Source organism: Mirounga angustirostris, unplaced genomic scaffold, assembly GCF_029215605.1.
Source record: "Mirounga angustirostris isolate CCGP_5_RB_7025 unplaced genomic scaffold, mMirAng1.0.hap1 SCAF_1, whole genome shotgun sequence".
NCBI classification, from domain to species: Eukaryota; Metazoa; Chordata; class Mammalia; order Carnivora; family Phocidae; genus Mirounga; species Mirounga angustirostris.
In genome coordinates, this window is record NW_026991709.1 from 215,119,002 (window position 1) to 215,141,934 (window position 22,933).

The 22,933-nt window shown below is 57.3% G+C and overlaps 1 long non-coding RNA gene across 1 annotated transcript in view; it reads left to right on the plus strand.

The window, feature by feature from the left end:
* The window catches only part of LOC135361856 (uncharacterized), a 27,557-nt gene extending 7,236 nt beyond the window's left edge, over positions 1–20,321 (plus strand). Inside the window, exons 2-3 of the long non-coding RNA XR_010405993.1 lie at positions 12,763–12,960; positions 19,326–20,321. This is a non-coding gene — a long non-coding RNA (uncharacterized LOC135361856). The remainder of the gene's footprint in view (positions 1–12,762; positions 12,961–19,325) is intronic.
* The last annotated feature ends 2,612 nt before the right edge of the window (positions 20,322–22,933 follow it).

Here is a 22,933-nt window from a genome sequence, read left to right on the forward strand (position 1 = left end):
TGGGCATCATGGAGGCTTGAGCAGCATCCCTAGTCCCCACCCAGTTGATGCCAGGAGCGCCCCCAGGCATGTCAACCACAGACGTCCTCAGACGTTGCCCATGTTCCCTGGAGGCAGGGTCCTCCCGGATGAGGTCCATGGCCATAGACTAATTGCATCCCTGCCATCATTCTTGGAGGTAGCCTCGAATGGGTCAGCTTGCGCCCTGGGATATCCTCGGGACAAGCTTGGCCCCTGCACCCGGTATGGGCTCACTGCCTGCTGTGTGAAAAAATGAAAGAAAAGACAGCCCTGACAGCAGGAGGCTTTCTTCTCCAGAACTTCCGGCTGCCCATCAGGACTTCCCTTTGGGTGGTGGGCCACTGTGGGAGGAGGGAGAAGCCCATCTTTGTCCTTCACGTCTCCTGGCATGCTGAATCTGGTTTTGGCCGTTTGCACTTAGCACGTCCGAGGTTCTTCCTCGGACCTGGTGCGGTCCAGAGGGGCTGTCCTTCGGCATGTGCCCAGGATTAACAACTCAGAATGAAATGTGAACGGGACGGCTTGGGGTGCCTGGCGGGAGTTTCTGCACAGAGCATAGATCGTATCTCTATTACTTTTCTAGGGCTGTTGTAACAAAGTACCACAAACAGAAATTTACTGTCTCCTAGTTAGGGAAACCAAAAATCCAAACTGAAGGTGTCACAGGGCCATGCTCCCTCTGGAGGCTCCTGGGGAGGATCCTTCCTGCCTCTTCCAGCCTCTCGTGGCTTTGAAATCTCTTGGTGTATGGACGCAGTCTTTTCTCTGTGTGTTTGTGTCCAAATTCCCTTCATCTTATAAGCACACCACTCGTTGGATCTAGGTCCGTTCCAATCCAGTATGACCTCATCTTAACTACTAACTTACGTCTGCAAAGACCCTATTTCCAAATAAGGCCCCATTCACGGGTTCCTGAGGGTTAGGACTTCAGCATAACTTTGGGAGACATTCAACCCATAAAAACATCACAGTTAACAAGTTCCTCACCATGCCACTTGTGGGTCAGTGTGAGCAGCAATCTTACACGTCACCGTTTGCCAGGTAAACCAGGATTAAATTATTAGGTACACATTAGGTGCAGATTATTGGGTACATGTTATATATGTAGTAAATGTTCGTTAGATACGTTATTAACATACAGTTAATCATTTAGTCTGAGTTTAACTGTTACATCTTAAAAATACATGTCATATATATAAATTTCAACGCTAACTGGGTGTTCTGTATTTTTATTTGGTAAATCTGGCAACCCTGTTTAATAATTGGATTTATAGATTTTTCTCCAAAGGGGAAACGGAACTTCTAGGAACATTATGTTGATTTCCCTATTTCTGCGAGAACCTTTGGTTTGTAGCAGTTGGGAGTCTTGTCTTGAATAATGGGGATGCTTTTCAACAGTGTGTGTACAGAAGCCTCCGGAAACGGAGGAAAATTGGTTATGACATACAGATTTTAAAACACGATGGGGCGGGCGTCTGGGTGGCTCAGTTGGTTGAGCATCCAACTCTTGATTTCAGCTCAGATCATCAGCCCCATGCAGGGCCCCCTGCTCAGCGGGGAGTCTGCTTGAGATTCTCTCTCTTCCTCTCCCTCTGCCCCTGCCCCCGCTCACACGTGCTCGCTTTCTGTCTCTCTCTCAAAATAAATAAATATTTTAAAAAACATGTTGGCTGCCCTTTTTAATCAAGTATTTAAAACTAGTTTTATTGTGGGTTTATGCTGATAAAATTTGCGTACAATACAACTTACACATTTAAAGTGTGCAATTCAGGGGTGCCTGGGTGGCTCAGATGGTTAAGCGACTGCCTTCGGCTCAGGTCATGATCCCAGGGTCCTGGGATCGAGCCCCGCATCGGGCTCCCTGCTCAGCGGGGAGTCTGCTTTCCCTCTCCCTCTGCCTCTCCCCTGCTCGTGCTCTCTCTCTCTCTCTCTCTGTCTCAAATGAATAAATTAAAAAATAATAAAAAAATTAAGTGTGCAATTCAGTGATATTTATTCACAATGTTCTGCAATCACTACCTCTGTCTAGTTCCAGAACATTCTATCACCCCAAAAGAAGCCTTGTCCCCATTAGCACTCACCACCCCCTCAACCTGTTCCCCGGCCCCCACGAGCCCCCTTCCCGTCCCATGGATGAGCCTGCTCTGGACGTGTCACCCACGTGGACTCACACCCCGTGTGGCCGTCTGTGTCTGGGTCCCTCCCTGAGCGTCGTGGGCTCGGGGTCGTCCCCGGGGCCATGCGTGTGGGCGCTCCACTGCTTTTCATAGCCCAGTAATGATCTCGGGTGTGGTGTGATAAGCTAAAAGAGCCACGGAAAGACACCCATATCCGAATTCCTGGAACCTATGAATGTTGTTCTAGCAGAAAAGGAATTTTAAGATGTGATTAAGTTAAGGACCTTGACGGGAGATGATCCAGGATTATCTGAGTCCCGATGTCATCGCAGGGGCCCTGATTGGGGGGGGGGGCGGATTTGCCGCACACATAAAGGAGAAGCCACGGGAAGCTGGAGGCAGAGACTGGAGGGACGCAGCCACAAGCCAAGGGACCCCTGGGGCCCCCAGGAGCCAGAAGAGGCGGGAAGGACCCTCCCTGGCGCCTCCAGAGAGAGGGGCCTGGCAATTTTGACCCAATGAACATGACTGGGGCCTTCTGATCTCTAGAACCGTGAGATATAAATCTATATGGGACGCCTGGGCGGCTCAGTCATTTGGGCGTTTGCCTTCGGCTCGGGTCATGATCCCAGGGTCCTGGGATTGAGTCCTGGATTGCGCTCCTGAGCAAGGAGCCTGCTTTGTCCCTCTGCTCGTGCTCTCTCTCGCTCACTGACAAATGGATAAATAAAATCTTAAAAAAAAAAATCTATGTTTTAATCACCCAGCGTGCAGTTAACTTGTTTCCGCCGCTGTTATGGGCTGAATTGTGTCCTCTCCAAATCCATATGTTGAAATCCTAATCCTCAGGATGTGACTGTGTGTGGATATAGGGTCTTTAAAGAGGTCATTACGTTAGAATGAGGTCACAAGGGTCCTAACCCAATAGGACTGATGTCCTTATAAGAAGAGATTAGGACACAGGAGACCATGTGAGGACATGGGCAGAAGATGGCTGTCTACACAATGAGGGGAAACGAGCCCTGCCAACACCTTGATCTCAGACTTCTGGTTTCCAGAACTGGGAGAGAAGAAATGTCTAGCTCCCCCAGTATGGTATTTTGTGATGGCAGGCTGAGCAGGCAGAGACAGCAGCCTTGGGTAACTGATACCAGCTTATATTTGTGCCCCCGCCACCACAAGGACTCGGTGCCTGGTGTCCCTGCCACACGTGTGCCTGTCCTGGAATTACCCCCCGCCAGACCTGGCTGCTGGCTGAGCTGTGGGCGTGGAGGGAGAATGGTGCAGCTGCTGTGGAAACATGTCTGGCAGTTCCTCAAAAAGTTAAAAATAGAAGGACCATATGACCCAGCAATCCCACTCTGGGTTTCTACCCAAAAATACTGAAAACATTGAAATATCAAAAAGATAATCTGCACGCCGCATTCGCAGCAGGAGTATTTACAGTAGACAGAAGTTGGAAGCACCCCAGTGTCCATCCACAGATGGATACATGGTGTGGTCCGTCCCCACGCGGGAACACGCTCCAGCCTCAGGAAGGAGGGACCCCAGCACCTGCCACGACGTGGAGGGACCTTGGGGATACCGGGCTCAGCGAGAGGAGCCAGACCCCGAAGGACACATCCCGCAGGACCCCACTCCCAGGAGGTCCCCAGAGGAGTCCCGTCCACACAGACAGAGAGGAGAGGGTGGGAGCCGGGGCTGGGGCAGGGGGTGGGGAGTCCGTGCTTCACGGGGACAGAGTTTCAGTTTAGGGAGATGGAACGTTCTGGAGATGGAGAGTGGGGGTGGGAAGTCCGTGCTTCGTGGGGACAGAGTCTCCGTGTGGGGAGATGGAACGTTCTGGAGACGGAGGGTGGGGGTGCTCGCAGGACGGTGTGAGTGGGCTTCATGCCGCTGAGCTGTGCACTTAGAGACGGTTACGATGGTGAATTTTATGTGTATCATACAACATTAAGAAAAAAATTTTAAACCCCATTCCTACAAGCCAGGCATTTCCCACGCCGTGTGGGATGTTTCCTGACGTGTTCTGTGTTGGGGTCGGAGGACGACAGACACCCCGTCAGGAACATGACCCCGCTGCCGCCCCCTGGGTGACTCCCGCGGCCGCGTCCTCACTCTAGCGAGACACCTGCATTCCCAGACCAGGGAAGGGCGTGCGCTGCAGTGTCTCTTCAACAAAGAGCCAAGGATTAGGCCCCGTTGAGTTCCCATCCTGTTTGCCTTTGATTTTTTTAAAAAAGCCTTTCATTTCCACTATTAGGCATTTCAGGGCAGGCTGCGTGGTGTCATCTGCATTTCAAACAAGTGCCGCTGGGGAGGTTGGTTTCCTCCCTCTTTTCTGTTTCCTCGTTCTTCTCCCAGATGGGTAATCTGCAGCCGCTTTTATTGGTTTTCTTCAAGGTCCTCCATCATATTGTCCCACATTGTTCCCAGACGGTCGCAGGGACACGGTGGCCAGCCCCCAACCCAGCGTCCACGCTGCTCCTCTGGCACCCAGACCCCGGGTTTCTCAGGGTCTCCCTGCCCTGTTTCGTTTCCACCCAAGACACTGAGTGGAAACGATTTTCCTGTGTGTGTGAGTGTGTGAGTGACTGGAGCAGAGCGGGCGTGGGGCGCGAGGTCCCCTGCAGGCGTGCGGCACGTGGTTGGACAAGTCGGCAGGTGGTGCAGGGCTCGCCCGCGTGCAGCGGAGGCCCACGCCACGTGGCCCTCCTGCAGGATACCTGCAGCAGCGCCTTCCATCCCCGAGAGGGGAGTCTGCCTCCCTAAGTGCCCCGAGCCTCAGCTGCCGCTCCTGGGCTCCCGCTCGCGGCCGGCAGCTCGGCGCAGAGTCCCTAGAGCATGGACTGCCCCCGGGCTGGACCTGATGGCCTTGACCGGCCTTGACTGGCGCCTCTACCCCGCCAGCAGGTGCGCTTCTGTCTGCAGTTCCGATTTGGAGTATGCTCCAGAGAACCTGGTGGGTTTCCATGCTCATTCTCACACTGGGCGATTTTTAAACATGGTGGCAAAATACGTATAACACAGAATGTCCTGTCCTAACCGTCGCTAAGCGTGCGGCCCCGCGGCCACCCCCACCCGCCGTCCCCAGAACGTTCCGTCTCCCCGCTCAGAGACTCTGTCCCCGGCAAGCGCCCAGATGCACCGCCCCCACCCGCAGGGGCCGTTTGGAAACTTGGGCTCTACCTCTCACGTGCTTCTGCCTGTCACCCACGCGGGGCAGCTCAGCGCAGGTCAGGCCAGAAATCAGAACTGCAAGCGTTTATTTGACGGGACTCCGGCTTTATCGTTGGCACAGCCTGTGATGCAAACTCTAGTGTACTTGGGCTTTTCAGTTCTTTTCATAAGAACCAGATGAGTTCACTCTACAGTCTTCGTCAAATGAAGTGCAGCCGGAGTCCGGAGTGTTGGCCTCCTTATCATCCAGAATTGCATTCTCGGAATGTGAAACTGATCAATAAAAATGTCTAAAAACCATAACTCCAAGAGGCCCGGGTGGCGCAGTGGGTTGAGCCTCTGACTCTTGGTTTCGGCTCAGGTCGTGCTCTCAGGATCCTGGGATGGAGAGCCCAATGTCTGGCTCCGCACTCAGCGGGGAGTCTGCTTCTCCCTCTGCCTCCGCCTCCCACCGCCTGTGCACGTGTGTGCGCGTTCTCTCCAAAATAAATCTTAAAAGAAAACCACATAACTCTGCATTAGAGCGATAGAAGGTGAAGAAACTGAAATTTCCAAAATGACAGCGAGAATGTCAGGAAGACAAAGGGGGTGTCTGCAGCCTCCCATGTGCTGTGGGCAAGGCCGCCATAGGGTCTGTTGGCTGAACATCCATCCCGTCTTTCGGGGTCCTCCATCCGTGCTAGGATGTTGGATGGGAACGCAGGTGCTCTGGCCGGCTGCTGGCTTACCCGCGTGTCACTGCTCACCAGCTCTCATCCTCTCTCCTGGTGCGGTATGGCCAGAGATGTTTCCACGCACACTCCCTCTCTCGGTTGTAGGAAAACCCTAGAGTCTGACAGTGCTTTCAGCCGCACAATACATCAGAACATAAGGGAGCAAGGGAAACGCCAGAAAAAATAAAGGAAGTAAAGCTCTCTGGGGGCACAGCGTACATTTGCTACACCCCAGGTTGTAGGTGGGCTGACGCTGTGCTGGTTCAGGAGTTTGCCTTGTCCCCCGAGCACGCGCGGCAGAGGCGGCTCCCGAGTGTCTCGGGATGGAGGGTGGCATCCTGTGACCTGACTGGACGGGGTGCACGTCAAGTGTGCACTGGACCTCCCCGTACGTTTCTCTGCGCCTTTCGGTAACTTTCAAAATAAAACATTTAAAAATACACTTAAGAAACCAAGATAAGAGGGGCGCCTGGGTGGCTCAGTCGTTGGGCGTCTCCTCGGCTGAGGTCATGGTCACGGGGTCCTGGGATCAAGCCCCACATCGGGCTCCCTGCTCGGCGGGGATCCTCCCTCTCCCTCTGCCCGCCTGTCTGCCTGCTTGTGATCTCTCTCTCTCTGACAAATAAATAAATAAAATCTTTAAAAATAAAAGAAAAAGAGGGGCGCCTGGGTGGCTCAGTCGTTAAGCGTCTGCCTTCGGCTCAGGTCATGATCCCGGGGTCCTGGGATCGAGCCCCGCATCGGGCTCCCTGCTCAGCTGGAAGCCTGCTTCTCCCCCTCCCACTCCTCCTGCTTCTCCCTCTCCCACTCCCCCTGCTGTGTTCCCTCTCTCGCTGGTCTCTCTTTGTCAAATGAATAAATGAAGTCTTTAGAAAATAATAAAAAATAAAAAGGCACAGTGGGGTCCCTGGGTGGCTCAGTCATTAAGCGTCTGCCTTCGGCTCAGGTCGTGATCCCAGGGTCCTGGGATCGAGCCCCGCATCGGGCTCCCTGCTCGGCGGGAAGCCTGCTTCTCCCTCTCCCGCTCCCCCTGCTTGTGTTCCCTCTCTCTCTCTCTCTCTCTCTCTCTCCCCCCCCCGTCAATTAAATAAATAAAATCTTTAAAAAAAAATAAAAGAAAAAGAAAAACAAGGTAAGAGGAGTGTTCCAGAAATCCGTCCCCTGCCCAGATGGCAGGGCTGCACTGTGGACAGAGGCGAGCAGCCCCAGTGGGACCCCAGCACCACGGGGAAGGCCTTGGCACCACCCACGGCGGGGCGGGGAGCGAGGTGAGGCCGGCAAGTCTTTCCCGTTTGGAGAGCTGCCCTGTTGTGTCCCCCTGTACACGGCCCATTCAGGTCCCAGCGGACTCCTGTCTGGGGGGCTGGGGAGGGCGTGGAGCAGCCTTGGCTCCCCAGCCAGAGACCCCTCCCAGCCAAACTATTCCCAGAACGTCGGCCTCCGCCCAGACATGCAAGTGACAAGCTCAGAGGACAGGCTGTGGTTCACGGATGGGCCCCCCCCCCCGCTCAGAGGGGACAGAAGCCTTGCAAGGTATTTAAAAACCCCACAGGGGGCGCCGGGCTGGCTCTCTTGGGGCGGGGAAGGGGGTGCGACTCTTGAACTCAGGGTCCTGAGTTCGAGCCCCGCCTTGGGTGTAGAGATTACTATAAATAAATAATTTTTAAAAAATCCACAGAACATTGTTTCTTTTCTTTTCTTTTTTTTTTTTTTTAAGATTTTATTTATTGGAGGGGCGCCTGGGTGGCTCAGCTGGTTAAGCGACTGCCTTTGGCTCAGGTCATGATCCTGGAGTCCCGGGATCGAGTCCCGCATTGGGCTCCCTGCTCAGCGGGGAGTCTGCTTCTCCCTCTGACCCTCTTCCCTCTCGTGCTCTCTGTCTCTCATTCTATCTCTCAAATATATAAAAATTAAATCTTTAAAAAAAAAAGATTTTATTTATTGGACAGGGATCGCGAGAGAGGGAACACAAGCAGGGGGAGCGGGAGAGGGAGAAACATGTTCCCTGCAAGCAGGGAGCCCGATGCGGGGCTCGGTCCCAGGACTCTGGGATCATGACGTGAACCGAAGGCAGACACTTAACAACTGAGCCTCCCAGGGGCCCCGAACATTGTGTTTCTGCAAACCCGTGTCAAGGCCAGAGTCCCCTATGTGGGAGACAGACTTCCTGTGTCCTTGTTAGAAGAAAGGGTGTTCCTTTCCACTGGACAAGCAAAGTTTCCGGAAGCATCGGGAAAACACTGTTTGTCCTGAAATGCAGACTTAATGGAACCCACAGTCATCCGGGTGAGAGGAGGTGACAGCTGAGAGGGGCCATGGCTTAAAACGAGGTCCCCCTGAGCTCACGGAACCCTGGAGCCAGGGGGTCCTGCAGCTGCCACACCCCACGCTTATTTGGGGGGCCTGGGAATTGCAAAGCGTCAGGCAGCAGTGGGGTGGCTCCCCAAAGGAGCCGTCTCTGTCACGGGGGGTGGAGAGAGACAGGACAGGTAGCAGGCACGAGGCCTGCCCGGGTCATGGCAGGACTGTACCCTCCAAGAACTCCGGGTCCTTCCTGGCTCCTGGCACAGTACCATTCCCGGGCTGGAGGTGGTGAATCGGAAGGAAGCCTTTCAGCCCTGTACCCTCCTCCCGAAGTGAGTGGTCCTCACCCAGAGATGCACCAGGAGATAGGACTGGGCTCTGAAAGACCTTGACCCGGAAGACGAGCTGGGCACAGGGGCAGGGCCAGCCACACCAAGAGACAGCGGGTTTGGGGCTCCAGCTGAGACCTCCGAGTTCACAGGCTGGACTCCTAGACCTCAGGATGGGACTCTATTTGGGAATAGGGTCACTGCAGGTGTAATTAGCTCAGATGAAGTCCTACTGGAGCAGGGGGGGCCCTAATCCAATGAGTATTTTTATAAAAAGGGGAAATCTGGGTGCAGATGCACACAGGGGACGCTCAGTCGGCCTCGCAGTGCTGCCATTCAGAGTCCCGGGCCCCCACGCCTCCGCGGTCCTGATGACCACAGCTGTCCCAGATGTCACCTGCTGTCCCTGCAGCAAGACTGCTCCTGGAGCACCGCTGCTTTGGGCACATCTCCACTAAAGGGTCTCGGTGGATGTCCTGCCTTTTTCAGCTAAAAAGTACATAGTTTCTTTTTAAATGGTCCTTAAAAAAAAAGTCCTTGAGAGAAGCCACCAGCTGTTAAAAGTATTTACTTCTGGGGCGCCTGGGTGGCTCAGTTAGTTAAGCGACTGCCTTCGGCTCAGGTCATGATCCTGGAGTCCCGGGATCGAGTCCCGCATCGGGCTCCCTGCTCGGCAGGGGGTCTGCTTCTCCCTCTGACCCTCCCCCCTCTCATGTACTCGCTCTGTCTCATTCTCTCTCTCTCAAATAAATAAATAAAATCTTAAAAAAAAAAAAAAAGTATTTACTTCTGAAATTCCAGAAAGGACATACATTTGAAAGTATCTATATGAATGACCAGAACATTTGAGCGTATGTTTAAGGACACAAAGATGCTACTTTTTGTTTTTAGATTCTGGGATCTGAGGTTTTCCTTTGTTTTTTCGGAGTATGATTCCCTTTATTTGAAGTTGAAAACCAGGGCAAAGTAGACATTTCATTTAGGATTACAGACACAGGCGATATCCTTTAATTTTTAAAGGTCATAAATATGAGTAAAGCACAAAGCTCCAAAACCGAATAACTTTAGAAAACCAAAGAGCCTCCGTTGTCAACAGAAGAGCTGGGTGTGTTCTCACACCCTCCCTCCCCCAGGACCTAAATGCAGCCGAGCCACTTGGGTGCCCCGAGAAGTTCCCAGAAGAACCCACAGAAACAGGTGTGGACCAAGGATCCCCCCCGAAGCCCCCACCCCAGTGTAACCACGAGGGAAATACCCGCTGAGCCCCAGCAGAGGGGCATTCTGCAGAACTCCCCACTGGTCCTCGGCACGGCTGCCCAGGGCACCAAAATCAAGAAAGGCTGAGAAGCTGTCTCAGCCCAGAGGAGCCGAAGGAGATACGGGCACTGAAGGCCGCATGGGACCTGGACGGGTCCGGGGACAGAGGAGGACGGGAGAGGAAACGGGACACCTGGATGGCATCGATACTGACTTGGTAACCGTGACAGGCGCACCACGTAATGCCAGGCGTCAGGAACAGGGAAGACTGGGTGCAGGGGACACGGGACAGCGCTCTCCTGTCTCCACGGTTCTCCTGTCCGTGGAAAACCGCCGTAAGACTCAACATTTACCACAAAGCAGCAAGAAAAGCGAATGTGGCTTTGAGGAAGGGCTTTGGAGGAGGGAGGACTGGGGCCGAAGGGAAGCCGGGGGGAAGTGAGTGTGAAGGGCCACGTGCCGGCGGCCGCGCATCCAGCCACACTCCACCAGCCCTGCAAGGGGGGTAGGGGCGGGCTGACCTCAGAGGCCCCCCAAGAGAGGCTGGGTTCTTGGAGCTGAGCTCAGTTCTCCTTTTGGGGAACCTGTGGGGCCAGGGCATGGCATTTGTAAAGGGGCGGGGCAGCTTAGCGCTGTCACGTGGTGTCTGTGGCGGGTCATTCCCTCCCAGGGCTGCTTTGCTGGAATTTTTTTTTTTTTTTTTTTTTAAGATTTTTTATTTATTTGACAGAGAGAGACACAGCGAGAGAGGGAACACAAGCAGGGGGAGCGGGAGAGGGAGAAGCAGGCTCTCCGCGGAGCAGGGAGCCCGATGCGGGGCTCGATCCCAGGACCCTGGGATCATGACCTGAGCCGAAGGCAGACTCCCAACGACTGAGCCACCCAGGCGCCCCTGGAATGTTCTTTCTTGAGCTCCCGTGAAGGGCCTTGTGCTGGTTGCAGAGGGCCAGGCCGGGGTCAGAGGCTCTGCACAGCCGCATCCTCGGGGCCCGGCTCCCAGACCCAGTGGGGTGCTGTCCCGGCCACCTCCGTGTGCTCCTGGCACCCCAAGCTGTTGGCCGTGCGTGCCCCGCCCGGGGCTGTCGCTCTGACTGGGTGAGAGTTTGACTGGGTCCAGGGAGTGTGTCTTTCTTCTGCCAGAATAATAAAAATCAATAACCCATGCTAGTTAGCGAGGGCGGCCGTCACGAGGTACCCCGACCCGGCGGCCCAAGCGGCGGTCATGTACCCTCCCCCGGCTCCGGAGCCAGAGGTCCGAGGTCAAGGCGCCGCAGGGCTGGTTGCTGCTGAGGGAGAACCTGTCCCGGGCTCGCCAGCTTCACGGGGGCGGGGGGTCAGCGGCAATGACAACGACCTCTCGTCAAATACCGGCTTTAAGTCCCAGAACAGGTGCTGCATTGCCGGTGGGTGCTCGAGGTTCCCGCGAGAGACGGGCCGTGGGACCGGGCTGGGCGCCGGCTGACACGGGGGCTGGAACGCCCGGCCCGAACCGCGCGCTGGACGGCGGTTCGAATGGCACTCTACCGCGGTTCTCAAAAAACGACAGAACACCCCCAAAACAATTGAATTGCATGTGTATGCTATGTGAATTACATCTCAATAAAGAAGTTTCTGAAAAAACATAGTCTTAATTTTTTAAGTATATATTTTATTTTTATTATTTTTTTAAGATTTTATTTATTTGATAGAATGAGAGAGAGAGAGAACATGAGAGGGAGGAGGGTCAGAGGGAGAAGCAGATTCCCCGCCAAGCAGGGAGCCCGATGCGGGACTCGATCCTGGGACTCAGGGATCATGACCTGAGCCGAAGGCAGTCGCTTAACCGACTGAGCCACCCAGACGCCCTATATTTTATTTTTGAAAACATATGCGTACGCAGGGGCGCCTGGGTGGTGCAGTTGGGTGAGCATCCGACTCGTGGTTTCTGCTCAGGTCCTGATCTCGGGGTCATGAGATCGAGCCCCACGTGGGGCTCTGCGCTCATCGGGGAGTCTGCTGGAGATGCGCTCTCCCTCCGCCTCCTCCCCCTGCTCGTGCGTGCTCTCTCTGAAATAAACAAATAAATCTTTAAATATATATCTATGCAAAAAAATGTATGTGTGTGTATACATGCATTATGTATGTGCATACGTGTATAATTGGCTTAGTGGATGTTTACTGTTTTTTCTGAATTTTGTTCCCTCAAAAATTTCCACCATGTAAGACTTTTGTAATTTGAAAAACGCTTTATGGCCCCGCGATATGTATGATATGTTGATCTTCCTCCCAAAACCCATTATCCAGCCTGACCGTGAGGGAAACTGCAGACCCTGGGAGAGCGACTGTCTGTAAACTCACTGACCAGCTCTCCCCCAAACTGACCAGATCACAAAACGCAAGGCTACTCTAAGAAACCGTCCCAGCCCAGAGGGGCCTAAGGGGATGTCGCGTGGGATCCTGACGGGTCCTGGGACCGAGAGGAACACCAGGGGACACTGAGGACGTGTGAGTGGAGTCAGGACTCCGGTCAGCACTTGTGCCCTGCTGGAGAAGAGGCGCTAGTGAGGACGCCCCCATGGGCCCGCGGCTGACCAGGGGCTCTGTGCGGCTTTTCTGTACTCACAGAAAATAAGACTGTCCTCAAAATGAGAGTTACTAAAAGTAGTACTTACCACGAAAGATCGGAAAATGCTTTAAAAGCATGGCATTCCTTGGCCTGTGAAGCAGGGGGCCCTGTTGGTCCCTGGGGGCCTCTGACGGGTCACTTTGGGACATGCCGTGTCACAGAGCTGAGGGCTTACACCGGACTGCCAGTCTCCCGGAACCATGAGCCACCTGCTTCTCCCTGCCCTGTGTTCACAGGTGACCAGCGGCCACGGCACGCTGGACATGGGGGTCGCGGCCCCACGCCTGTACCGGGAGATGTGGAACCGCCCCATGCCACACGCGACCGTGACGCGTCCCAGGCCCCGGGCAGCACGTGGACGTCCATCTCCCTGTCGCCCAGCAACTCTGAGACTGTTTACGTTTTCACCTCCAGGCATGCGATTTGGGAAGCAGGTTTGTCTGATGCCCTTTGCGTACCTGGGTCCATCCTGGGTGGGCCAGGAGCCTGGTTCTTCCAGGCATGTGCAAACGCTTTTTGGACACAGGGTCTTCTCTGCACCACAGCCACCGGGGGGCTCCTCCCGCGGGCAGCGGCCAGCCTTCCACAGGCCAGGGTCCTCGGGTGCAGCGCCCCCCATCCCAGCCGGCGCACAGAGAATGGGGCCGGCCGAGGCTCATGCCTGCGCCTCTCCAGATAACGTCCAGCAGAGCAAGAGTAACCCCCCAGGAAGGGCCCCCAGTCCCCAGCAGCCGAGACCAGGCCCCCGGGGCACAGACTCGAGCCGGGAGGGCCCCACAAGTGAGCAGAGCCCCAACCTCGGAGCAGGCAGGCTGCCTACCGTGGCAGGGAGGAACCCGGGACACCAGGCAGACCGTGAGTTTCAGATAAACGACAAATCACTTTTAGTGTAAGTATGTGCCGTGCAGTGTTTGGGACCTTCTTACGCAAAGAAACCGTTCGCAAGCACAGAGTGTGTGATTCCACGGATGTGAAATGTCTGGAGGAGGCCAGTCCACAGAGGCAGAAAGTGGGTTAGTGGGTGCCGCAGGCTGGGGAGGGGGAGGGGGAGAGACGGCTAATGCGGAAGCCTCTCCTTCTGGGGCGGTGGAATGTTCTGGAACTAGATAGAGGTGCTGGTGGCCCAGCCTCCTGGATGTACTAAATGCCACTGACCGTTCACTTTAAAAGGATTGTTATGTAAGTTTCACCTGGATTTGAAGAAAACTTCGGGGACCACTTTATTTTTTTAAAGACTTTATTTGACAGGGAGGGAGAGAAAGAGAGGGAACACAAGCAGGGGGAGTGGGAGAGGGAGAAGCAGGCTTCCCGCCAAGCAGGGAGCCCGACGCGGGGCTCGATCCCAGGACCCTGGGACCATGACCTGAGCCGAAGGCAGACGCTCAACGACTGAGCCACCAGGGCATCCCTTCAGGGACCACTTTAGAGGGGAATTTGTCCTGGGAGCCAGGGCATTCAACAGGATCGGGGACACCAGCTGCCCTCCTAAAGCCCTGTTTGGCCAGGCTGGAGGATGTCCTCTAGGTGGGGCGATCTGGGGTCCAGGCAGGGGCCATGACACCCCCGCCCAGGACTTTGCAGCCAACAGGGACCACCCCGGGTGTGAGCACAGACCCTTCCAGGCACCCGCACCACCACTCAGCACCGAAATCCATCGTGTTGGTGAGCAGGGCCCACGCACCCGGCGTCTCTCCTCCGGACCCGCATGCCGGGTTGGATGAAGCATGCAGGAGCCCCGAGGCAGAGGAACACGGCCTGGCCCGCGGGGGGCACAGGGCGGCCAGATCCCTAACGTACCGTGTACCTGTCAGACCCACCCGAGTGAGGATGGGCTGGAGGGGTGACGGATGGTTGATTGTTGCTGGGGTACGGCCGTGGTGGATGCGCCGCAGTTTTGCTCTGATTATGCCTTCCCCGTGGGAGAGAACACGCCGGTGTGGGGCCGTGAGTTTCGTTCGTGGCTCTGTGCTCTGTGTGACTATTACAGGTTCTAGCAGAAAGCCTCCAGCAGCAGCAGCCGCTGAGAAGTGCTGGCTGCCTGTGGTCACGGCGCTTGCGTCCTAGGGGTCGGGGAGGGACGGCCCAAGGGGCTCCTCCGGGGCGCCCACGTCTGCCCTCGGTTCTGCCCCCCACACCAGCTCTGGTCGAGAAATGTGCAAACCCCGGTGCTCCCCGGACCTGGCTGATGGGGGGCAGGGGTGCTGCTTTTTTAGATGAGATACTCGCTCTGGCTTATTGCCGCCTGTGAGTCTTTGCCCTGGACAGTCCCGCAAGCCGCGTCTGCCGGTCGGCTGAACGCCACGTTTTCCATCATTTTGCATCCCGCAGCTCCAAGGGGACGGCCCTGAGCTGGGCTGCAGGTTCCCGAGCCATCGCCCTCCTGACCCCCATCGGGCCAGCTGGTCTGCGGCTCCTGGATACCTGCCGGCGTTTCTACCTCTCGCCGCTCAGCCCGAGACCGTCCCCTGCGTCCAGCCGCGCTCGTAGCTGGTCACTCGGCATTGAGGGAGAGCCCCTGACCGCACGGGGAAACAGACACTGGTCACGGTTCAGGATTCTGCCGGGCAGGACAGCCAGAACGGGATGGGGAGCCTGCGGCGGGGCGCAGCGGGTGCAAAGACAGGAGCCGGCCCCCCCTTCTCCTCAGAGAGCCCTCAAGTGCCCAGACGCCGTCGGCCAAGAGCTGCTACCCGGCCTTGTCCAGAGGCTGGGAAGGAAAGTGTCCCCTATTGTCTCCCCAAAGGGACACACAAGACAGGGACAAAGACAGCCTGCCTGGAAGGGCCCTCCGCCCCCGATTTGCACAGTGGCCCTGGGGACGCAGAAGACAGGGCAGGGGCAGCAGAAAACGTGGGACGACAGCCGGTTTTCTGTGCTGTTGTCTCGCCACGAGAGAGGCCGGGGCCTTCTGCAGCCGTGTCCGTCCAATTTCAGGAGAACAGGAACCGTGGGAGGGTTCAGCGGGCCCATTGTGCCCCGCCTTGCCCCCCAGCACCCCCCAGGACTCCTGGGGCCCAGCAACCCCGCGGGCAGTCAGCACGGTGTTTTGGGAAAAGGCCCCGCTGAGCATCGGGCCCTGTCGCTGCCCTGGCCTGAGGCAGCTCGGGGTACCGAAAGCGACCCCACCGTGAGCTCCTGGGCCCGCCCGTTGTCACTCACCGGCAACCCGCCTCGGGTCATCCCATGTCACCCTCCTGACTTCAACCCGCTCGCCCGCCCCACCGGGTGTCTGCCCCCCGTCAGCACGTGCACCGGGAGGCCCTGCCTGCTCCCGCGCGGTACCGTGCAGAGGGTTTGCTGGGGCTTTTGGTCTTGGTTTTAAGACTTTAATATCGTTGGCAGGGGAAAATTTCTAGAAGGGCAAAGAAGGCAGCATTTCACTTGGAGCCAAAGGAAAAAGCCTCAGAACAAGACGCGGTATTTCCTGCCTGTAGGAGGAGTGGGCAAGTGGCTCTCTGGCCTGGGACGGGGCGGGCAGCCAACGCGCGCCTATCCCCTGGCCGCCTGTCCCCTCCACTTCCAGCACAGGCCGTGTCTGCCCCCAGCGTCCAGGGCAACCCTCGACCCCGGGAGAGCGCTGCCCCCACGACCTGCGGTGGCTGGATGCCAGCCCTGCGCCTCCCGCGCCCCGAACCACACCACACGCAGCGCGGGCCGACCTCGCGGGACGCGAGAGCCCGACCCGGCCCAGGAGACAGGACGCAAAGAGCCCGGGCGGGTAGCAGGTGACAGAGGAAGACCCAGGGACCACGAAGCACCTGGGGGGAGACAGAGCTCAGCGTGACGAGAATCACTTGCCACTTAGACTCTCAGCCTGCCTTTGGGGACTTTTAAATCGGCCCCGGTGGGGAACGCATCACCCGGGCCTCGCCAAGCGCAGCTCCATTTCCCCGCGGCCAGCATGCCGCCTCCGCGAGCAGCAGAGAGGTGACATCTGTCCGAGCTCGCCCGGGGGCGGCGAACGCAAACCAGGGCCCCATCTGGGAGGAGGACAGTGTGCCCTGGGGGGAAGGAGTGTGACAGTCCCTGGGGCCAAGGGATAAACGGGGTGCGGGCGCGCGTGAGGGTGAGCGTGTGCACATGGGCTCGCACGCTCAGGCAGGGGGAGCCTCGGCGCCCATGCGGGCTCGGGGCGAACACTGCGGTTTTGCGTGGCAGGTTTTCTGTGTTTCTCACGTTTCCTGCGATGCTCGAGGCGTGCTCTGCGGGGAGCGGCCGGGCACACGGGGGCTCGGGAGGCCGAAGGGCAGGTGTCCAGACGCCCGCCCCGGCCCCGGCCAGCTCTGACACTAATCGGCTGTCAGAGCTGGGTTAGTGCCGCCCTTCTGTGACCCTCCTCTGAGGAACGGTGACAACCGTGAAATCACGGACTGTCGGGCCCGGGGGCTGCAGCTAACGACGGGACCGGCCGTCCATTCAGCACGCTGAGAATCCGACCGTCTTCCAAAATCTAGGCCTACGTCCTCCAAAAATGTACAACTGCTTTTTTGTGTTGTAAGAATACGTCCTCCTTAAAAACATTTTTTTTAAGTCCTCTCTGTGCCCCACGTGGGGCTCAAACTCACGACCCCGAGATCAAGAGCCGCAGGGTCCCCCGACAGAGCTGGCCGGACACCCTGGAAAAAACTGTCTAATTCCGGAAATGCACAAAGGACAAAGGGAAAGAGGCCAGGGACCTGGGTCAGCATCCCGCAAACATCCTCAGGGACCTTGTGTTTCTACACAAATGCTGCATAAGGTTTTTTTTAATTTCACTCTTTATTTAGAGATAGTGACAGGTTCACAGGAACTTGCAAAGCTGGGGCAGGGAAGCTGCCGTGCCCGTCCCCCCGGCGGGTCTCTCCGTGCCTCCGCGTAGGGCGGTCACGAAGCTGGTGCGGACGCTGGCAGGCGACATGAAGACCTGTGTGCCCTGCCCCCGACCCCGGGCCAGATGCAAGGCATCCCGCCCACACAGAGCGCTCCCTCCAGCGACCCCGCTGCCGTCCCGCACCCCTGCGCTCCTCAGACTGCTGTCCGTCTCCGTAAGTCACCGTGAGAATGTTCTCTCTGTCTTTGGAGAGCAATACCCGCAGGTCCAGCCAGTGTGTCGGCTCCGCCATAGTTTCTTCCTTTGTCTTGTCAACTAATATTCCGCGGTGCACGGACCAGCTGGTGTCCTGAGGGGCTCGCGGGCCAGGTCCCGTCCGGGCTGTCACATGTAAAGCGGCCCGGCACGTCCGTGCTTGGCTTCTGAGTGGACACGAATCTGCATCTCTCTGGGAGGAAGGCCAGGGATGCACACGGCAACTGCGGGGTCGTGTCCTAAGTGTTTCACATGCTGCCTGGTGGGCTGTTTCTGCCCCTCGTCGCTGGATGTGGACGCGCATCCCCATTTGGGGTGGCTTCTCGGGATTCCTCCAGCTGTGCTGGCTGCCGGAGGGGACGCCGCGCCCGGCACACAGCACATCCCTGGATGCGGCGCCCCTCGGCCGACGTGTTTCCGAAGTGGAGCCACGGGGCGCTGGGCCTCGGGGAGCACGGGCGTCCGCGTGCTCGGCCGCCTGCCCTCCGATGTGCTTGAACTTTCTTTGATGTGGCCCTTTTTCTGCAAAGTGAGATATAATAGACCTCCGCACCGTATTCATTTCAGGCATAAACATAAAGACTCGGTGTCTGCGTGCATTGAGAGTGATCTCGGCAGGTGGGGTCGACGCTCATCACCATGCGCCTCTACCCGTCCCCTCCCCCTGGGAAGCCCGCACCGAGCCACCCAGTGGCATCAGGAGGACCAAGCGCTTGCTCTCAGTGTAACCGGACGGATGCCCCTCGGACGCCTCACCCGCGCCCCCGCCTCTGGGAGCCGCCGGTCTGTCCTCTGGACCCACAAGCTCGGCTTCTGGCATGGGTCGCACACGGTAGCGAGGTCACGCGTGTTTGCCTGTCTCTGCCTGACTCATTTCATCCCATAGTGTCAGACTTCGAAAGATAGGTTTATAGGGGCTGCTGGTGAAGAGTTGTTTGTTTTCACCAGTGTGTCTCTCCTAGATGCTCGGTACGCGGGACGTATACACATGGCAGCCCGTCCACACTCCACCAGGCCCGCGGCCCCTGCCCCCGAAACACAGACCCCAGCTCCGTGCAGGTGAATCCTCTGCTCACCGGTGCCGCCCGTCACATTGCACCTGCAGAGAACCGCGTTTTCACCGACTCCGCTCGCGTTCTGTCCGGGGCTGCTGGTCTTTGTTGGCTCCCAAGACGAGTTGTATGTGAAGGACGCTCGCTGTGCGTCCCTGTGTGTGATGTGTTTTGGATTCTCAGCGCTCAGACCTCGGACGCTTCTTTTCTTTATAGTTTCTGGCTTCTAGAGCACAATGAGAAAGCATTCCCTCACCCTGGGATTTAAAAAATATTTCTGTGGGGGCGCCTGGGTGGCTCAGTCGTTGAGCGTCTGCCTTCGGCTCAGGTCATGATCCCAGGGTCCTGGGATCGAGCCCCGCATCGGGCTCCCTGCTCCGCGGGAGGCCTGCTTCTCCCTCTCCCACTCCCCCTGCTTGTGTTCCCTCTCTCGCTGTATCTCTCTCTGTCAAATAAATAAAATCTTTAAATAAATAAATAAATAAATAAAATAAAATAAAAGAATCTGCTGGATTTTTCCCCCCAGTGGCGTTTACATGAATTATTTCTAATCTCTAGAATGTGGGTTTTCTCATCCCTCGGTGTTGTGGGTTCAGTTGTGTCCCCCAAAAGATAGGTCCCCACATGTCCCAACACCCAGAACCTGTGAATGGGGCCTTATTTGGAAATACGGTCTTTGCAGATGTGATTAGTTAAGATAAGGTCACGCTGGAGGAGGTGGCCCTGAACCGTCATGAGAGAGAGATGTGGACGCAGACACACAGGGAGAAGCCGCATGTCCACGGAGATGCAGACTGGAGTCACGGAGGGGCCCACGAGCCAAGGGACGCCGAGCATTGCCAGCCGCCGGAGGAGGTGCAGAGGATCGGCCCCCGCAGGCTTCGGAGAGAGGGCAGCCCTGTGACACCCTGATGTTGGACTCTGGCCTCCGGAACTGGAGAACTGGGAGGGAATAAATTTCTGTTGTTTGAAGGCATCCTGCGTGTGGTCATTCGCTTTCCCAGCCCCGGGGAATGCTCAGTGGCTCAGAGCAGACCTGGGTGCAGAGCTCTGGGAAGGCCACGGGGTCAGGGACACTGACCTGCTGCATCGTTCGAGAGGCAGCCTCCGAAATGCTGCCTCGGAGCTCACCCCGTGCGGGGATCTCTCCAGTCAGGCTCTCCTGCAGAGGGAGACGCGGGCTCAGCAACCAAACATAGCGTCTCTCCGACGAGGCCTGGCGCTCGGGGCCGAAACCAGACCTCGTGCACAGAAGGGGCCGCGTGAACTGAGCCAGGACTGTACTCAGCTGCTGGGCAGTTCCCCAGAGGTGAACAGAATTCTGATGCCGGGTCTACACCCCAGGGAACTGGAAGCAGAGATTCCAGCAGGTACCCACAGCCCCGTGCGCACAGCCTCAGGGGTCACGCGGCCCGAAGGGGGAAGCCCCCCAGTGTCCACCCACAGATGAGGGGTACACACGGCGCGGTCCGTCCCCACACGGGAACACGCTCCAGCCTCAGGAAGGAAGGGACCCCGGCACCTGCCACGACGTGGAGGGACCTTGGGGATACCGGGCTCAGCGAGAGGAGCCAGACCCAGAAGGACACATCCCGCAGGACCCCAGTCCCAGGACGTCCCCAGAGGAGTCCCGTCCACACAGACAGAGAGGAGAGGGTGGGAGCCGGGGCTGGGGCAGGGGGTGGGGAGTCCATGCTTCGCGGGGACAGAGTCTCCGTGTGGGGAGATGGAACGTTCTGGAGACGGAGGGTGGGGGTGGGGAGTCCGTGCTTCACGGGGACAGAGTCTCCGTGTGGGGAGATGGAACGTTCTGGAGACGGAGGGTGGGGGTGGGGAGTCCGTGCTTCGTGGGGACAGAGTCTCCGTGTGGGGAGATGGAACGTTCTGGAGACGGAGGGTGGGGGTGGGGAGTCCGTGCTTCACGGGGACAGAGTCTCTGTGTGGGGAGATGGAACGTTCTGGAGACGGAGGGTGGGGGTGGGGAGTCCGTGCTTCACGGGGACAGAGTCTCCGTGTGGGGAGATGGAACGTTCTGGAGACGGAGGGTGGGGGTGGGGAGTCCGTGCTTCGTGGGGACAGAGTCTCCGTGTGGGGAGATGGAACGTTCTGGAGACGGAGGGTGGGGGTGGGGAGTCCGTGCTTCATGGGGACAGAGTCTCAGTTTAGGGAGATGGAACGTTCTGGAGACGGAGGGTGGGGGTGCTCGCAGGACAGTGTGAGTGGGCTTCATGCCGCTGAGCTGTGCACTTAGAGACGGTTACGATGGTGAGTAGAAGAAAGATGCCGCAGCTGGTGCTCACCCACAGGCCCAGGGTCGGCCGGCTGCTCATCGGGGCTGAGGCTTCCTGTGTCCCAGCCACACAGGCGGCCAACGTGGACCCAAGAACACACAGCTGCCTCGTCCTCTTCTCTGGTCCCACGAGCCACGTGCAGAATCCCAGGAGCTGTGGAAACCCAGCACCACAGCTAAGCCCTGGGTGACATGCGTGTCCTGTGCTGCCCCAACCCCAAGGTCGGGGTGACGGCCGAGAATCTGGGCCCCTGGAAGTTGAGAAGGGCCAAGTCCAGGCCCACTAACTAGACAGGGCCACGGAGCCTTCTGAAACATCGTGGCTGCAGGTCACCGCCCCCTTGCAGACCCAGGCCTGCAGGCCTGGCCTTTCTCTGCTCAGCCTGGCAACCCCCCCAAAGATTCATCCATATTATAAACCCTGGAAACTGTTAATTTGAGCTTACTTATAAAAAGGGTTTTTGCAGGGGTGCCTGGGTGGCTCAGTTGGTTAAGCGACTGCCTTCGGCTCAGGTCATGATCCTGGAGTCTCAGGATCGAGTCCCGCATCGGGCTCCCTGCTCGGCAGGGGGTCTGCTTCTCCCTCTGATCTCTTCCCACTCGTGCTGTCTCTCATTTCTCTCTCTCTCAAATAAATAAATAAAATCTTAAAAAAAAAAAAAGGGGGTGGTTTTGCAGATGTTATGAAGGATCTCAAGGTGAGCTCATCCTGATTAGGGTGGTCCTAAACTCAATGACAAGTGTCTTCCAAGAGACAGGAGGAGAACACCCCTGACCCCAGAGGCAGAGACTGGAGGGACATGGCCACAGGCCAAGGAATGGTGGCACCCCCAGGAGCTGGGAGAGGCAAGAGGGACCCTCCCTGGAGTGCGGCCCCGCTGACCCGATTTCCAGGAACCGAGCACAAGGCCAACACATAGTAGGAGCTCAGTAAACCTCTGAAAACCAGCTGCATGTCTGCCCGAATCCACCTGCTGGCCCACAAGCCCTGTCACAGCCAGCGTCCCCAGGACAGCCTGGGGCAGTAACCCAGATGCCTGTGGCTGTGACCACCACCGTTGGGGGCCCTCGCTCCCTGGGGCATCCCCACCCACCCAGGGGGTGAGTCCCGTCAGCCTTCGGTACCCTGATCCAACACAGCCTTCAAGAAAAGTTACCTTTCTGGGCATCTGGGTGGCTCAGTCGGTGAAGCGTCTGCCTTCGGCTCAGGTCACGATCCCGGGGTCCTGGGATCGAGCCCCATGTCAGGCTCCCTGCTCGGCAGAGAGTGTGCTTCTCCCTCTGCCCCTCCCCCTGCTTGTGAGCTCTCTCTCTCTCTCTGACAAATAAGTAAGTAAAATCCCCCCCAAAAAAGTTAGTTTTCTATAGCCATGCACGGGAACACTACTCAGCCGCGAGCAGGAGCCAGGCGCCCACACGCGCAGCCCCAGGGTCGGACCCGAGCCCACGACGCTCAGGGAGGGAGCCAGACACGGAAGGCCACGTGGGGTGTGAGTCCACGTGGGTGACACGTCTGGAACGGGCTCATCCGCGGACGGGAAGGGGGCTCGTGGGGCGGGGGCTGGGGAGAAGGTGGGGAGTGACCGTTGATGGGGGCGGGGACGCTCAGGGAGGGACCTGGACACGGAAGGCCACGTGGGGTGTGAGTCCACATGGGTGACACGCCCAGAACGGGCTCATCCGCGGACGGGGAGGGGGCTCGTGGGGGCCGGGGGAGGATAGGGGGTGGGGGTGACGGCTGATGAGGACGGGGTTTCCTTCTGAGGTGACAGAATGTTCCAGAATTGGATAGAGGTGGTGGTTGCAGGACTCTGTGAATGTACTAAATGCCATTGAATTGCTCACCTAAAAATGATTAATTGTATGTTGTGTGAATTTCTTCTCAATGAAGAAGTTACCTTCCTAATTCTGTTCCTCACAGGGACAGGGATATGTGGCCACCGTCCACTACAGCAGGAGGAGACGCTGGGGCGGACAGTGAATAACAAGCCGGTGTTCAG